This window comes from Molossus molossus, unplaced genomic scaffold, assembly GCF_014108415.1.
Source record: "Molossus molossus isolate mMolMol1 unplaced genomic scaffold, mMolMol1.p scaffold_m16_p_26, whole genome shotgun sequence".
Taxonomy (NCBI): Eukaryota; Metazoa; Chordata; class Mammalia; order Chiroptera; family Molossidae; genus Molossus; species Molossus molossus.
Genome location: NW_023425362.1, coordinates 2901735 through 2906784, shown reverse-complemented (window position 1 = coordinate 2906784; position 5050 = coordinate 2901735).

Here is a 5050-nt window from a genome sequence, read left to right as displayed (position 1 = left end):
AATGTGATCAGTATGTGGGGTAAGCAGAGCCCACGTTTTCAAAAACTGCACTTCTGTCCCCCACCCCAGCCGCCGGCTCCCTCCCTCGCTGTGTGAGGCGCCTTCTCTCGCTTCCCTGAGATAAAACTCTCTGTTCACCCTTCATTACAGAGAAGGAAGAGGAAGAAAGGGAGGGAGGGAGGAAAGGTTTTTTCAGTAATTACAGTGTCTGGGTCTTGCCCTGGCTGGTTTGGCTCAGTGGTTGGAGTGCCAGCCCGCGGACCAGTGAGTCTCGGGTTCGATTCCAGTCAAGGGCACGTGCTTCGGTTGCGGTTCATCCCCAACCCTGGTCAGGTTGTGCAGGAGGCAACCAGGCAATGTGTCTCTCTCACATCGATGTTTCTCTCTCCCTCCCTCCCTCCCACTCTACCTGATAGTAAATAGAAAAATATCCTCAGGTGAGAATTAAAAAAATAAATAAATAAAAAATAAACTGTCTGGGTCTATGTAGTGGTCAAAGCTCTAAGGTACATTGGCTGCCCACCCCAGCTCTGGCCTCTGCCTCTCCCCGGCCCACCCCTGAGCCCGCAGATGGCCTGCAGGCGAGCAAAGGGCCTGCACCTGAGGGGAGGGCGGTGGGTTGCAGGCCTGGGCTCCCTGACCCCTCCTCGGAGGGTGGTGGGCTGCAGGCCTGGGCTCCCTGACCCCTCCTCGGAGGGTGGTGGGCTGCAGGCCTGGGCTCCCTGACCCCTCCTTGGAGGGTGGTGGGCTGCAGGCCTGGGCTCCCTGACCCCTCCTCGGAGGGCGGTGGGCTGCAGGCCTGGGCTCCCTGACCCCTCCTCGGAGGGTGGTGGGCTGCAGGCCTGGGCTCCTGACCCCTCCTCGGAGGTGGTGGGCTGCAGGCTGGGCTCCCTGACCCTCCTCGGAGGGGGTGGGTGCTGCAGGCCTTGGGCTCCTGACCCCTCCTCGGAGGGCGTGGGCTGCAGGCCAGGGCTTCCCTGACCCCCTCCGAGGGGGTTGGCTGCAGGCCTGGGCTCCTGACCCCTCCTCAGAGGGCGGTGGGCTGCAGGCCTGGGCTCCCTGACCCCTCCTCGGAGGGTGGTGGGCTGCAGGCCTGGGCTCCCTGACCCCTCCTCAGAGGGCGGTGGGCTGCAGGCCTGGGCTTCCTGACCCCTCCTCGGAGGGTGGTGGGCTGCAGGCCTGGGCTCCCGACCCCCCTCAGAGGTGCGGTGGCTGCAGGCCTGGGCTTCCTGACCCCTCCTCGGAGGGTGGTGGGCTGCAGGCCTGGGCTCCCTGACCCCTCCTCGGAGGGTGGTGGGCTGCAGGCCTGGGCTCCCTGACCCCTCCTCGGAGGGCGTGGTGGGCTGCAGGCCTGGGCTTCCTGACCCCTCCTCGGAGGGTGGTGGGCTGCAGGCCTGGGCTCCCTGACCCCTCCTCGGAGGGTGGTGGGCTGCAGGCCTGGGCTCCCTGACCCCTCCTCGGAGGGTGGTGGGCTGCAGGCCTGGGCTCCCTGACCCCTCCTCGGAGGGCGTGGTGGGCTGCAGGCCTGGGCTCCCTGACCCCTCCTCAGAGGACCCCCCCTCACGTAAGCAGGGTCCCCCCTGACACCCTCCTGCCCAGGTGACCCCCATACAAGCCCCCACTGTGCCGGTGACCGTCCGGGCTAAAGGCTCGCTCCGGCCCCTCGTCCCCACCGCAGCCCTGACAAGCCCACGCCTGGCCAGAGGACCGCAGCCACCCTTTGCTCGGCCCAGCTGGGTGTGTGGCTTCCCCACCAGGCCCCCACCCTCACTCCTTGCTCAGAGCTGCCGCCACCAACAGAGGACACCAGGTTCTGGGCCCCCGGCCCTCTGGGCGTACTGGTCTAGGGGCCTCCAGGAAGGTCCTGCCACTCCAGGGCTGATGGGAAGGGAAGGGGGCACACGCCTTCATATTCCTTGGCTTCTGAAGACACTCCCCCACCACCTTCACCCTGGAGAGGGTGCAAGGCAAGGCTGGCCCACGGCCCCTGCAAGGGTGACCCAGGGCATGGCTTCTTGCCACTTCGGTGCTGTCCTTGGCCTTCTGGGGCCTCCCGGTCAGGCTGAGACGCAATGCTAGAACCTCGGGTCTGGTCCTCTTCACCTTCACCGGCCAGACACTGCCAGGTCCCGCTCCAGCGTGGGCACAGTTCACAGCGGACTGGGGGGGGGGGCAGGGAGGCACTCACCTGGGGTGCAGACTTTGGGGATGGGGGCACCCAAAACCTCAGCAATCAAGACAAATCATATTTTTTATTCAGGTAAAGTTCACATAAAATTAACCATTTTATTTATTTTTTTAAATCCTTACCCGAGGGTATTTTTCTATTTATCTTCAGATAGTGTGGGAGGGAGGAGGAGAGAGAGAGACACTGATGTGAAAGAGACACATCGACTGGCTGCCTCCCACTCAACCCTGACCAGGGCCAGGGACGAACCGAAACTGAAACATGTGCCCTTGACCGGAATCGAACCTTCGACTCATTGGCCTGCGGGCCAACGCTCTAACCGTTGAGCCAAACTGGCCAGGGCTGAAATTAACCGTTTTAAAGTGTACAGTTCAGGACAACGGTTTCTTAGATACACCACCAAAGGGCAAAGCAACAAAAGAAAACAGAAAAATTGGATTTCATCAGAATGAAACGCTTTGCTGCATCAAGGGACATTTTCCAAAAAATGAAAAGAGAAACTACAGACAGTGAGAAAAATTTCTGCATTTAGCATATTCACAGTGCCACGCACCCACCACCTCTGGTGAGTCCAAAACGTTGTCATCACCCCGAAAGGAAACCCTACCCATCGGCAGACACTCCCCACTCCCGCCTCCCAGCGCCTGCTCTGGGCACTTCGAGCGAATGGAATCATACAGCGTGTGGCCTTCAGTGCCCGGACTCTCACCTAGCACGTTCTGGGGGTTCCTCCAGGTGGGGCACGTATCAGCACTTCATTCCTCTCCATGGGGAATAATATTTCATTACATGGATATCTGCCACGCTTTGTTTATCCCTTCATCCGTCGATGGGCCTGCGGGTTGCTCCCACCTTCTGGGATTTGTGCATCATGCTGCTATGAACGTGGGTGTACAAGGTTTTGTCTGAACACCCGTTGTCAGTCTTTTGGGTGTGTACCTATGGGTAGGCTTGCCGGGTTGTTCTGTGTTTAATTTTGGAGGAATCACCTGTTTTCCTCAGCAGCTGCTCCGCCTCACACTCCCACCAGCCAAGTCTGAAGGTCTGTCTCTCCAGGTCCTTGCCAACACGTTATTTCCTTTTCTAAAAGGAGTTCTAGCCATCCTACTGAATGCGAAGCGGCATTTCATTGTGGCTTTGATTTGCATTTCCCAGATGACTAATGATGCTGAGCATCTTTTTTTTTTTTTTTTTTTTTTAGATCTTCACCCGAGGATATGTTTCCATTGATTTGAGAGAGAGAGGAAGGGAGAAGGAGAGAGAGAGAGAGAGAAACATCCATGTGAGAGAGAAACATCATGCCTGCTGTATGCACACCTGCCGGGGATTAAACCTGACGCCTGGGCACGTGCCCTGATGGGGAATCAAACCCTCGACCTTTCAGTGTACAGGACCACGCTCCAACTGACTGAGCCACACCGGCCAGGGCAGTTGAGCATCTTTTCAGGGTTTATTGGCCATTTGTATATTTTCTTTGGAGAAATGTCTCTACATTCTTTGCTTACTTTCACTCTGGGATGTTTGTTTGCTGTTGAGCTGTAAGAGGTCTTTATGTATTCTGGATAATAGACTGTTGCTTTTTTTTTCAATCCTCACCCAAGGATATTTTTCTATTTATCTTCAGATAGAGTGGGAGGGGGAGAGAGGGAGAGAAGAGGATGAGAGAGAGAGAAACAATCTACACGAGAGGGACACATCAACTGGTTGCTTCCCACATGACCCAATCAGGGCCGGGGACAAACTGCAACTGAGGTACGTGCCCTTGGCCAGAATCAAACCCGTGACTCACTGGTCGGCCGACCAACGCTCTACCGCTGAGCCAAACTGGCCAGGGCTGGATACTAGACTCCAATATATGATTTGCAGGGATTTTCTCCTATTCCATAGTTTGTCTTTTCATTTTCTTGATAATGTTCCTTGATGCAAAAAAGTTTCTAATTTTGATGAAATCCAATTTTTCTGTTTTCTTTTGTTGCTTGTCCTTTGGTGGCGGACCTAAGAAACCATCGTCCAATCCAACACCACAAGGATTTACCCCTCGCTTTTCTTCTAAGAGTGTTATAATTTCATCTCTTACCTGGGACAAGTAATATTTTCATGCAATATTTTTGAAAATTAAAATGAATGCAAAAAAATCATGGTGAACAAAATATCAACATTTTCAATGAGGACAGGATCTGACCCCGCCCTTGAACTACTCCTGGACTCCTGCAGCCTGGGGGCAGGTGTTCGTTTAAAATGGGAGGCGGCAGTGGGGGCCAGGGGTTTGTGGCTGACGGCAGAGCTCAGGTGGAGGCTGGGCTGATGTGGTCTTTCCCCCGCAAGTCCTTGAGAGGGAGACGGGATGGGACCCGGGACACTGGTGGGATAACGGAGTCGCATGGGATGCTGGCCAAAAATGACCTCTGTGGATGCGTGCGCGCGCTTGGCTTCCTGGCGAACTACAAAGGGCTTGAGTGACCGCGGGCCCAGGGCTCCTCTGCCTCCCAAGGGACTCTGCAGTCGCCCTGAAAGAGGGTCCCAGCTGGGAGAAGCCCTCTGGTGGTGGTGGTGGTGAGTTTGGGGGGCAAGACCCGGCTGGCGGATCTCTCCGCTTGGGGAGGCGAGCGCGCACACCGAGGCTCACAGTGAGTGTGCGCTCGTCGACACGCCGGCCCGCGGCCCTGCAGGCTCGGGGACCTCGGACCTCCCCTAGCGCCCTTCCTGGGCGCACCTGTCGCCGCGAGGCGTGGTCCAGGTCCCCGAGCCTCTGGGAGCGAGGCGCGGGCGGCGCGTCTGTCCGAAGCCAACCAATGAGCAAGCGGGAGCGCGCCACACCCCGCCCCGCTCCCGGAAGGCCCCCGCGGCGCCCGGAGCCGGGAC